Source organism: Excalfactoria chinensis, chromosome 4, assembly GCF_039878825.1.
Source record: "Excalfactoria chinensis isolate bCotChi1 chromosome 4, bCotChi1.hap2, whole genome shotgun sequence".
In the NCBI taxonomy this organism is placed as follows: Eukaryota; Metazoa; Chordata; class Aves; order Galliformes; family Phasianidae; genus Excalfactoria; species Excalfactoria chinensis.
The window spans coordinates 20,037,346-20,051,119 of NC_092828.1; positions in this window are offsets into that span (position 1 = coordinate 20,037,346).

Below are 13,774 nucleotides of genomic sequence, written 5' to 3' on the forward strand. Positions count from 1 at the left end.
CAAAGGTCCCCCAATTCAGATAAACAAAGATTTACTGAAAGCACATGCACAAGGCTGCTCACAAACATTAGCAGCAGACATCCTTTTCTTAAAACAATCTGGCTGTAAGAGTGGTGACACCAATCATTTTATTTACCAGTAATTTTCATAAGAAAAGTGGAAAATCTGAACAGTTCTTCATACTGGATAGAGGGATACAAACCTTCCACCTAAAAGTAAGTGATCAAAAATACTAACAAATGCACAGAGTTAATTATAATTCAACATGGAAATAACTATGTGATAGAATAAAGATTTTTAGAGGTCTTTCCATTTTAAGAAGACAGTGGATGTCCTCGGCTTTGAACAGCAAAAGCATTTACATATCGCTTTGCACTGAAAAACTCAAAAGTTCTCATTAAGTAAGTTGGCAGGGATATTATGCTCTGGCAGTGCTTACTCTTTCTCGCCTTTTAACAATAGAATTCTATTTACAGTTTTAATCTCTGCTAAAACTACATCATGATTTGGCAGGTGCAGGGAAAATGTTTTTCTTCTGCGACAACTACATGCAATGAAACAGTTTTGGTCAGTATGTCTTGAGGTACTATTTGTCTTTTTTTCCTAAAGTTAGTTGACCACTCATGAAATAGTGTTTTGGACAGCAAGTACTTGGCAAAAGGTGGAAATAAATCTTTATGAAACTACAAAGAAACGTTACACTTGATTTAAAATATCAATCAATAAATGTATAGAAGTAAGTCACAGAGTCACAGAAACACAGAATCACAGGGGTTGGAAGGGACCTCCAGAGATCATCGAGTCCAACTCCCCTGCCAATGCAGGTTCCCTTCACCAGGTCGCACAGGTAGGCGTCCAGGTGGGTCTTGAATATATCCAGAGAAGGAGACTCCACAACACAGAATCACAGAATGACCTGCGTTGGAAGGGACCTCAAGGACCATGTAGTTCCAACCCCCCTGCCTAGCAGGGCCACCAAACATCCTTGTATTGCTGTCATACCATTAAGTACAACAAACTTCATAAGCAAAAAAGTAGGTGTAAATATAGCAGCAATCAAACCCCATTCAGTGACTTCTATAGAAAAACAAAAAATAAAATAAAATAAAATAAAATAAAATAAAATAAAATAAAATAAAATAAAATAAAATAAAATAAAATGGTGCAATTTCTTAAACACTCCTGGGAATATTAATTTCCACTGTAACAAAAATATAATTTCATTCTAATCCTTATAGCTATTTCAAAATGTACAGAAAATTCAGGCTATACCGTTATAGAAATAGGAACATTTGAGATAGATTGGGTTACACAGTGTAAAATTGACTGCAAAGAAAATCCCAAAGAATTTTTGCAGCAAGTGAGTCTTGGTGCAGGCGTGCGGCAGAATCATGAAAGTGTTTCTAATAAGGCATTTGCAGGTGCTGAAACACTATTACTAAGCTAGCAACTGCTTTGAGGAGTCAGATGTGAAAAATTCATTTCTGGTATCAGAGGAGCCACCGCTGAAACACTGTAAGATGGGTTTTATATGTGAGCGGGCTTCAGTTTCTCCAGAAATCGTTTGCATATCTCAGAACCTGAAAGGCTCCTCATTAGGATTCATTTGTAGATAAATGAACATGCTTTGCATGAAACCGAAGTAGGAACTCAGAGAAAAGCTGCTTTTAAAGAGTCTGAAAGTGATTTCACAGACAATGCAATGCAGCACATTCCAAATAATTTATTTAAATCTTTTATCGCAGTTCACATTCTTCTCTAATTATGAATTGGAAACACTAATTTTGACTTAGTCCTGTGCTGAACCTGTAAGCTACTCAGTATAAAATTATCATAAAACAATAGAATACCAAGTACAGCCCTGGTCCAATGAGAACAGAATAACCTCAGGTTTTGCTATAGGACTTATCAGCATTTCATTTCTCAAGAACTAGCTGAGGCTCAGCCAGGCTAGTAGCAAGAATATTTAACATTCAGCTAAGTTTGATCAGGGAAAAAAACTAAGTCTTCAAATAGAGAAGAAATCATTGGTGAGGAAGCATTCAAATAGAGAAGAAACCATTGGTGAGGAAGCACAGCAGTTCTGTCAGCTTCCTCTGACATTATATCCAACTGGTTAAGGAAAAGAAAGAAAGAAAAAAAAAAAAAAAAAGTGGGAAATAATACAAACAGTTCTAAATTAAGATGTTAAGGTACCCAAAATAAAGATAACTTGTGATTTTTCAGATCTTAACATTATTCAGAAATACACTTACTCCGTCCTACAAAGGACATTCTTACCTGTCTCACATAACTTAAATTGGAGATGTCAGGCTGCCAAAGGTCCTGAGTGTCCTTTCCAAAGACACTGGAAATGAAAGGGAAGCTGCAAGAGGCTGAGGCTGTCCACTGGACACAGCCAGCTCACAAGTAGGCTGGGTGAAGTCTTGCAGCCAAAATGGTGATGTCTCAGGAAAACATATGCTCCAAAAGTAATGTTTTCTATAGAGGCAGATATTGGTGGCATTACAGTAGTGACCAAGACTTCCCATCAATATTCCATCACATTTTATAGCCATGTGACAGCTCACAGCAGAGAGGCACTCTGACATAATGGCATCTGACATGGAAGTGTTCATGAGGCAAACACATGGAACTGAATTTCCCTGTGAAGAAAAAAATGTACCCAGTGACATTAATGGTTACTTGCTGAATGTTTATGGAGAACAACCAGTGGATGTGAGCACAATGAGTGGTACATTTCAACAGTGGTGTGAGCGTTGCTGGGTTACCACCACTGGTTCCAATTTGTATAAGCATGGCATATTGGTTCTTGTTCATTGCTGGCAAAAATACACAGCTAAAGGTGATGAATCTGTTGGAAAACAGTGTTTTGTAGCCACAAATTTATTCTACCAAATAATGTCATTGTGTTCATTCTACCTGTTGTAGATTCAATGGAAAATAGGAGGCGTTATATTTGAAGCAACCAATGTATTTAAGAAAGATGGGGGGGGGGGGGGGAGAAAAAAAAAAAAAAAAAAAGGAAAAAAAAAAAAAAAAAAGCATGAATGTAGAGAAAAGGGAAAAATAAAAACAATTATTTCTGTGTATACCAAGGTCAGTGCAGAAGGAGGGCAGGAGGTGCTCCAGGCACACAGCACAAGACCCCTACTGCCTAGAAAAGCCCTGTTTTGGAGCAGGCCTAGAGATCCCCCTCAGGAGAAGCCCAGGGCTGAAGCTGTTCTCATTTCATAAAATGCAACTTATACATGTGCTTCTATATACCATTATATATGTGTCCTCCACTGAAAGTTGTTACAGTTTCTCATTATAAAGCTAAGCTTAGCTTGCCATTTTCTCCGTTTCGTCATTTTGCTGGACAGCACTTTAAATGAAAATAACTCTTTTCTTGCTTGTAATAATAGAACTTCTGAAAACTAGTTACCACATTTTCAGAGTTTCTATCAGTTTTGAAATAGTACATGAAAAAAAAATAAAAAAAAATCATGGCAAAAAAAGAAAAAAGAAAAAAAAAGAATTCGCTCAAGAGGAACATCTGTATAATGGTTTTGTTCCTCTGATCTCTGATGGGAGAAAAAGAAATAATTTATATTCTACTACTTCCTCTAACATTATGTCATCCTTACTACCTCTTTACCTTGTTGTTACTGTTTTTGTTATTTCTTTTTGATTTAATCAGTACTATCACTGAACTTGGCTATTCATTGGCTGCATCTTAAAAAGCATCTCATCTATCATTTCTGATGTTACAAAGTCCTCAGTGAACAGGAAGATAAATCTGATACATATATTTAGAAAAACAGATGTAAATATATCTCTGTTTAAATTATTTTATTTCACAGGAGTACTAATCCTTACAAATCATGGTGTTTTTTGAATGCTTTGTGCACATTTTTCATTGCACAAGCCAAATATCCAAATTAAAATGAGAACTATCTCAAAGAGATAAAGGCAGGTTCTGCTAGCTTAAAGCCAAGTTCATTTGTTTCAAGTACAGCAAAATTTAGCTCAATATATTCAGATAGGCTTTGTTAAGCAACTAAAGAGAGTTGGAAAAGTTTGCCTAAGAATTTATACTGAATTAAATCATCCTTTATTGGTAGACTTGGTCCACACACTCACAGCAGATTAAATGTCCTTATTAAGGACATTTATTTATTATTTATAATTATTTAAGGGCAGATAAATTTACACATAATAAAAAATCATTGCTAATGACAAATTTTGACTTTGGCACAAATATTATGCAGAAAACACGATTCTTAAAGATCTCTAAATCAGAAGAAAATACATGACCTTTGTACCCCACCAAAGCAAGTCAGCAGCTCTGGAGTTTTAAATATTTTAAAATGCTCACGAGAAATTGTATCTCATGAATTATTTGTAAAACTAATTCAAAGATTATTTTTTTTTTAAAACATGGGAGAGAATTATATGTTAGTTATTGTCAAACTACTTACTAATCTAATCAATATATTTTATTCTGTATCTATTTTTTTCTGGTATTCTTCACCAAAAGCTAAACTGATTCTTTTGTATTTCTCTTTTATTTACCTCATTCCTTTCCAATTTTAAAAAATAATGGGGAAATAATCACAAAATACAAGTAGGCATTTTTGCTTTTGCCATGTGCTATAGGTATGCTTCCTTTTGGTTCTGAGTGCCTCTGATGCCATCTGTTCAGTTTTAAACCACAGCATATAGTCCCAGTACCACGCGTATTTACAGCAACATCACTAAAACAGACCTGGAAAGTTAGTGGGGTACCTCTTGAAGTAACAACACCCTCACCCTCCTGACAGACCATGTTCTCAGAGATCTCCAGTGACGCAGATAACATAAACCCCTTATCCAATATGTTGCAGTACCTCTCCTTTTTTATCACTTCACAGTAGCTATACTGGTATTTAGAGATAGTCCCACTCAGTCCTCTCTTAAAGCTAAGCAATACTGTTTATAATCTTTCACGCTAAGTTGGGAAGAGACAAGCCAAAGAAACATCCTATAGAAAATGATGTAGCACTGGATTGCATGTTCAATAAGAGTCAGTGCCACTGACAATGCAATGGCCCATAAAAGGCGGAAACACTATGCTCAAATGTTCAGTCCACAACAGTCACTGAATCATAGAATAGCTTGCTTTGGAAGCAACCTCAAGGATCATCAAGTTCCAACCCTCCTGATGCACGCAGGGCCATCAACCTCCATATCTAATACTAGACTAGGCTGCCCAGGGCCCCAGCCAACCTTAGCCTTCTTTGTTGACTAATCACCATTTTCATCTGTTAAAGCTAGTATTTGTGCTCCAACAATTGTCTTGTTTTCAGAAATCTGCTGTTAGTAAAAATAAAAATATTAATAAATGATCTTATTTGGTTCAGATTAAGGCCATCCTTCTTAAACAAACCCAATGTTGTAAATTACCAAATAAACAATTTAACTTTCAGTTCTTCCATAAACATTTTTATCACGCCAACAGAACTTGAGCATTTGCTTTGCTGGGCAGAGATGGTTCTGACATCATATTTTGACACCAAGACATTCTCAATTTTTTTTTTTTTTTTTTTTTTTTATTTTTTTGAGAAGGGAGGTATATATACATAAGAATATGTACATGTACACTTATGCATACGTACATGCATAAGTAATATCTATATGAATTCACTGTGGATGTACAATTGTCTTTAATGAACACTGATTTGATTTTCTAATTATCAATATTCAGTAAAGCTGGGACACATTTTGCCATGCACTTCATCTAGATACAAAGACATTTCCACTGCTTGTTGCTGTCAGGTTATTTCCTGACACACATACATACAATACATGCATAGCTGTGAAAGCATCTGAAAAACATCTGTCTGTGGCCTTTTTTCTTGCCAAACATTGATGTAAATTATAGCATCTATTTCATGCTGCTACACATGCCACATTCATTAACTCATTCTAAAGATTAGTCCTTTCACACATTCTGTTTGCTGCCTATTCCATCTGCAGAGAACACTGTACACTCACTGATGGCATAGGTTAGACTGAGACTACCTTTTAACTTTTCACCTTATTCTTCTGAAAACACATAAGTAGAAGTCTCCAGTTAGGTCAACGCACAAACTTCAAACAGCCTGAAGGGCTCCAAGGTTTCATCCCAAAGGACCAAATTCAGACTTCAGTTGCCTTTTTCCTCTGAAAATTATCAGATTTGGTTACAAACACTAAACACTGTTTATTTCCATAGGAACGACAAAAGGTACAAAGAGCACAATAACATTGTTCGATAGAGCAGTTTCTGAGCTACAGAGCACTGTTTGTCAACAGATTAATCACCATTAGCCATGAGTTTTCACCAGCAACAAACAAGAACCTGCACATCATACTCATACAAACCGATACCAGTGGAGGTAAGCAAATATCACCATCACCACTGCTGAAAATGCACCACCCTTCACTGTGCTCACATCTGCAGTTTGGTCTGCATAAACACTCAGCAAGCATCCATGAAGATCAATGGGGGCCATTTTCTCCACATGGAGAAATTCAGTGACATACCTTTGCTCCATATGCACTTCCTCATCGAACACCATTTTGTCAGAGTGCCCCTCTGCTGCCAACTGTCACACGACAACAGCATGTAATGGAATATTGGTGGGAAGGTTCCACCTCTACTGCCATACCACGAACATCCACCTCTGATGGGACAAACACTGTAAATTAGGAGGCATTACAGAGCAGCCCTTATATACTGATGACACTAACCGGCCTTTTAAAATAATAAACATGGAAATCTAATTTCAGTCTCTGATTCTTTTAGTTGTTATTACACCATGCTATTTTTAGACTTGCATGCATTCTTAAGGTCTCATAAACACACAGTATTCTTCAGATCTAATTTGATCCAGAGAATAAAGTTAGCAGATGAAAATTTCTGCCACACTTAATTGCTCTGTCATATCTGACGACCAGCTTTGAAAAGCAGAATATATTTTGCAGTTATTTATACATTTGATAATTGATAATAATTTTATTTTCAGAGGATTCTTCTGACATTTGCTTTCAATGAAGACTTTATGTTTCTCAAATCCTTACTTTCTGAAGTAGTCCATTGAATAGGAAGAGTCCTATGCAGATTCTGTATTCTACAATGCATTTTTTTAGTTTTACGAGAATCTTTTAGTGTTACCTGAAATGACTCATCAAACATTCAGCTTACCATTAAGTCGGAGCAACAGTAAAGTATGATGATATATAAAACCCAGAATATAAACTAGTCAATGTATGTTACAAAAATAGCAATAGTTAAGAAGTGAAACACTTTGTTTTTGTGAAAAGCTCAAATTTCTTCTTTTATCATAAAAATACAAAACCTTTAGGAGCCTTACACTGATCACAACATCAGCCTCTCTACAATCAAATGTGCCAAGGAATAGAAAATAAATAAATAAATAAATAAAACAGTGAATATGTTGTATGTAACAGCATAGTAACTGCCCCCTGCACTCCTGCAAAGTACTAATCCCCATTAGTACAAATCCCACAAACTCCATTTTGTCCTGCGAGTTAAAATAATAACAGAAGGAATTTTCTTTGGGTTTACCTGTCAGACACATGACACACATTTCAGTGAGTGGAATTTTTCAACCTCATTCTACAACAGTGACTTCAGAACGCGTTACTATTTCTAATTCATCAGCCTTGTGGAGACAAATCAGAAGAAGTAAAATGTAAATCTCTTTATAATGAAATCAATCCAGTCCTCCTTCATTTGTCATCACAGTGACAAAGCTCTATTGTCAGCTGAACAGATGTACTAAATGCTTGTCACTTATGTGTGTTAAAAGAGCAACCACTAAAAAGAGATAATTTCCTCTGACTAATTCACATCAAAGCAGAAGAGTTGTTCTTCTCTTTAGTAATTTCCTTGGGTGTTTTGTTTGCTTTATATCATATATGAACTTTTAGTACCTCTGATAGATGGAGGAAGAATTAGGAATGCATTACACCTTTTCAAATTCCACAAACCCATAGCTCCTTTTATGCCCTCATTCTATCTTTATATCAAAATGCAATAAGTTTATGGTCTCATAATGGTAGAATACTTGCTAAAATATTCCCATTAAAATGCAAATGTTGACCTTCCACTAACTTTTAAGTTAGAAATTCTTACCTTTTTCCCTACCCCCCACCCCCCGAATAGATATGCTTTGTAACAGAAGAGTAATTTTCTTGGTAGACCATTCTCCTTTTATTTTATTTTTCTCATGAATTTACATTCTTTAGCAGCTTCTTTGTGCTATTTCTACTCTCAATTTTTCTTTTTTTTTTTTCTTTTTTTTTTTTCCTTTTTTATTTTTATTTTTATTTTTTAAAGTGAAACATGCAACTGTCTTTGAAATGGAATAGAAAGTGTAACTTGTTATTATTATCAGAAAATTAAAGATGAACTGAATGTGTAACAAGATATCACAAGAAAATAAAATCTGCTTTTCTCCTGTGGAAAAATAATTTAAATGACAAAAATAATGCGTTAATATAATGAAAAGAAAGATCAAAGACCACCCTATAGAATTACCAATGTTTTCCACAAATTTTGTATTTACAGCTAGAACTTATGTTTTATTCCATTCTACTTTAATACATTTACAGACAATTCTGATTGTAAGCAGAAAGTACTTACTTTTTTTTTCCCATTTAAATACAGTAGGAACAAAAATTGCATCATGCAAGCTAAGATGCCAAAAATACATAACATTATTCTGCACTTGAGCAAAGGAAGAATTTTGTACATTTTGCATCACAGCCTCACCTGCCCAGATGTTACATCCAAACTACAGCAGAAGGCCATTTCCTAGTAAAGCGTTCATTAAGTCAAGAACTTATATAGTAGGTTTAGATAACTGGCATTTGCAAACATACTCTCTGAGTGTCTAAAGTCAGTCTCAAATTCTATTATATCCAAGAAAAAACTGAGCACTAGTAACACATTTCTGGAATCTTACACAGGTTGCCCTCCAGAGCTCTTACATGCTAGCAATCCCTGCTCTCTTCTGGAACAATGACAAATAAACATACTTGTGTATTCATCTAGATCTGTTTGCAACAGCACAGCAAATACTAGTAATATTGAAAATAATTAATGCTTGGGGCTGGGAATGAAACTGTAGCCTTTTCATTCCCAGTCTGTGCAACAAGGGCCCCTACGTGCTTGTAGCCAGAGGTAAATTAAATTAAATTAATATATGATGACTATCCTACTTACTATCTGCATAGATGAAAAAGATTTTGAGCAAGAAATTAAAGCAAATCTCTTGATAAATACTGTTTGTTTTTATTTTATTTTTTGTTTGTTTGCTGTAGTACTCCACAAATCTGGAGTACTGCATCCAGAACTGCAGTCTCCAGCACAAGACAATGAACTGTTGGATCTGGTCCAGATCGAGGACCACAAAGATGTTCAGAGGGCTGGCACATTTGAGTCTTGAGGAAGTCCTCTGTATCTCAGAGAAAAGGCAGAGAGGCTGGACTTGGTAAAGCAAGAAGCCCTTTTCAATTCCACAGTCTCATGTCAGACATATTTAAAACAAAAAACAAACAAACCAACAACACAAAAGAATAATAATAATAAAAAAACAAAACTAAAAACGATCGGAGTTAACCATCTCGCCGCTAGTAAACTGACTGCATTTGACTCTATTAGAGAACAACATTAGCATCTCTATAACGCTGAATTCAACTGTCAATAAAGATTACTATTGATTTCCTCCCACTCTTCTGCTTACTTGCATGTTTCAAACTGATGTCTCTGGGTAATGCCACAGTGTAACTAATAATAAAATTTCACTCCTAAATAGAAAGACTTCCCACAGATAAAATAACAAAAACTAACTTTAAGAGTCAAACAAATGCATATTTTCAATCTTTTATGGTCAATTTACATAGGGGAAAAATATATATATATATATATATCTAATTTGTATTCAGATGGCAAAACACTGAAATATTTAATGCTTGTATATTCTTCTAACCAGGTATTCATAGTGAAAGCACTGTACACAGTTTCAAATGTGCTTATTGGGCTTAATTCACAGAAGGAAAAGAAAAAGAATCAAAATTTAATGTTGCTGGAATTCCATCTATGAAGTATGCTAAGCTCATCAACTGTTTGAAAAAAATACTGGGAAATGGCCAAGTTACTTAACTTCACAAAACAGCTGCTTAAATTCACAATACTCTGTACCACTAATGCTATGAATATCTCATATAAGCTCAAAATACTTTCATTTGGGTTAAAAGGATGTCATTCACAGAAAGAGCTCAGAAAAAATGCTGTCAAAAAAGCTTTTGAGAAGCCTCAAACTCAGCTCTGAAGAATACACCTTGATTTCATTTTTAATCTAATCCAAAGCATCAGAAATGTTCCTTTAACTAGCAATTTATTTTCAGCACTGTTTCATGAATTCAGTGTAATGCTTGTTGTATATTCCATTGCTAGTATCACTCTCTTCCTACCCCAGATTCATGGAAACAGAGGAAAGGAAGAATTTGATTCCAGTAACTGTTTCCTACTACAGGTATTTCTTTAATACGGGTGTTTTTTTTTTTTTTTTTTGTTGTTTTGTGTTTTATTCCTTTTCCTATCCTGTTATTATTGAACAAGGATCCAAGAATACTCAGTAAGATGGTTACAGCTAAGGATTTTGGCAGACACAGAAGCTACAATACCTCCTGGCACAGGCAGTGCAAAAGATTGGGAGCTCATTGTTGCTGGGTGTTGATAACCCAGATACACAGTAAAATAGGCTGCATGGTTCCAGGTGATTTCTGATAAACACAAATTGCTTGCACTGCTGTCCCTTTGTTCAAGACTAGCAGAGGAGAAAAGCAAGATAGGGCAGTGAAAAATCAAACATTCACATATGCTGGAACAAACAAGGAGGTAAAATTATGGCAGACCTTGAATTTCCTTGAGCAATGAGATTCCTTAGGAGGAAGGAATGAATGGAGCTAAAACAAGCATTTACCTGAAAATTGGAGTCTGGGAAACTCGCTTGATCTTACACATTTGGCCATGATTTTCATCGCTGTACCCTCTCACATCTCCTAATCCTACCACTAGTATCTACAGTTCCCTGTAAAAACACACAGAAGTACCTATATTGTTCTCCAAAGTAACTAAATATTCTCTATTCTGAAAACAAATAAGAGAATGGATGTTTTCACAGTAGCATCTGTTCCTCCTAAACTTTTAGCATGAGTCCTAATCCTTCTGGAATACAGTTCTCCTGTAGCAAGAACTGGATATGGATTTCTTTTTAAAAATTACTTAAAAACCTCCTATGCATCTCCACTTTTCATCCATAGCATTAAAGTTTACCTTTCCTTCCCCTGTGCTGTGTGTGACAGACCCACAAAGCAAAAACAAAGGCAGAAAGCAGAGGCTGCTACAACCAGCTATCACTCCAGTAGGAAAGCTTAACATCTGGAGCTGTCAACCTGCTGTGAACACATGACTAATTTCTCATCACTAAAACTTGGAAATATATATTCTCATGCATCACGTCTATGGAAGTTCTTATGTTGTTCCTTTACAAATGCTTTTCTTCTCCTTCTTTCTAATCTAGATAGCCTCCAACTTCTGCTTCTTGCTTGTAAAATGTCTGTGCTCTTCCCTTAGATCTGCTAGCAGTGCTTTCTTTCATCAGCATTGGTTAAGCAAGCATTTGATCTGTGAAAATGCCATCAATCTCATTTTGTAGCTACGGTTTTATTATTATTTTGATAGATACTAATATTTTCAAAATGGCTTTACATTAAACACAAGCTCATAATGCTTATTACAGGCATTACCTGCATGGCCTAGAGGATGACTTGATGCAACAGCAACCATTCAGACTATTCCCTTCAGTGTAAATCAACTTGTATTTACCAAAACTTATGACTTGCACTTGAATGTACCCTCAGCATTTTCTAGACAACTCTACAAGATACTCCACCTGAAATAAGCACATTTCCTTCCCTCTCCACATCTTCTGTCAGTAAATTGATAACTAAGCACCTACTCACACCTACTCTTGAGTAATCAGTGAACAAAAACATTAAGAACAAGTTACAGAAGTTTCTTTTTCATAGCTACTGGTCCTGAAGAGCTCTGTAATGATTGCTACTTATAAACAAAAATCAAGATAACATGTACATGGATTATTTATTTACTCTGTGACCTTAGGCAGAATAAACATGCTCTGTATTCACATGGACTGCACAGTTGAGGTAGAATGGAAAAATGAGAACTCAATCTGAAATAATGATATTAGAGAAGTGATGTTTTTAAGCACTGGGAAGTCACTGCAGGCAAACTGCTTTCCACATTCTGGAAATATCTGTTTCACTGCTTTTTCTGAAGTTCTTTGTTGTTGTTGTTTGTTTAATTGTTAATAAACTAAAAGAAAAAAAAAAAAGAAAGAAAAAAAAACAAAAAACAAACAAACAAAAAAACCACCACAAGGTATTGCAGACGGCTCCAAAGAAAATAAGTGAACACGATGTCAAGTTCTTGTGCCGGTCTCAAAGAACAGTGTTCAGCAGAACTAGTCAACATGACTGAAACATGCATTTATGAAACAACTACAAAAAGACTTCCTTGCCAGTGACAGGAGGTGATTCAACTAAATGGCTGGCAGTAAAGGTTGTTTACCAGGTTCTGGATTCCTAATTGGATGCCTAGCTTGTTAAGTACCAGCTGGTCTTTAATTAGTTGAAAAATTATCATCACTAAAAGTTGCCATAAAAAGAAAGAGAACAATATAATTAAAGTGTTAAAATCCATATGGTGGAATGCACACCTTCTCTTCTAATAGCTGTTTCTTCTCTCTTTCCCACGCAGCATTAATAAGGCAATGCTGTCCACTTACAAAAAAAATCTCCTTTTTAAGTTCATATTGAAAGTAATAAAATGGAGGTGTGCTAAGAGAATGTACATAGTGCAATGTTTCTCTTTGACTGTGAAATTATCCAGGATACTATTTGCTACAGGAATGAGTTCAGGATTCGTGACTCACCTTTGCCTGTACACCTAATCATAGCGGGACATCATTATCACACCTTCATTAAATACAAAGTAATTAAAGTAAATGTAAATGAAAAACTCTTTTCATATATGACTTGCGAAATACGAATTTTATGCCTGTGATTTATTAAATACAACCACAGCCTGAATGCACATAGCAATGTTTGTATAACTGGAAATCTGCAAGCAGTCGCTCTATAATTATCTGCTACTACATTTTGCTCCATTCCTGTAGGCTTACAGGCTTTCTGTGCCCCTAAGGAATATCTTCCAATCTATGTAAAATGTTGAGATTACATGTGAAGCAATTTGGCCTTAACATGAAAGAATAAGGCTAAGCATGTTTCTAAAATGCTTTAAACACCTGTGCTATCAAATTTAATATTTTAGAGATTTTGTTTGTTTGTTTGTTTTTCATTCATTTATGTAGGTTGCTCTGTAAATAATACCTCCTATCTATTTCTATGGAAACTATAACAGACCACAATAACACCATTTGATAGAGCAATTTCTCAGGTACAGAACAGTGTTTTTCAACACAAGGGGTTCTACAGGAAAGCTAGGGAGGTAATTTTTATGGGAGCATATGGTTACAGGAAGAAAGAAAATGGTTTTAACCTGTAAGATTTAGTCTATATATCAGGAAGAAAAGTTTTACTTGGAAGGTGGTGAGACACTGGAACAGGCTGACCAGCGAGGTTGTGAATGCCCCCT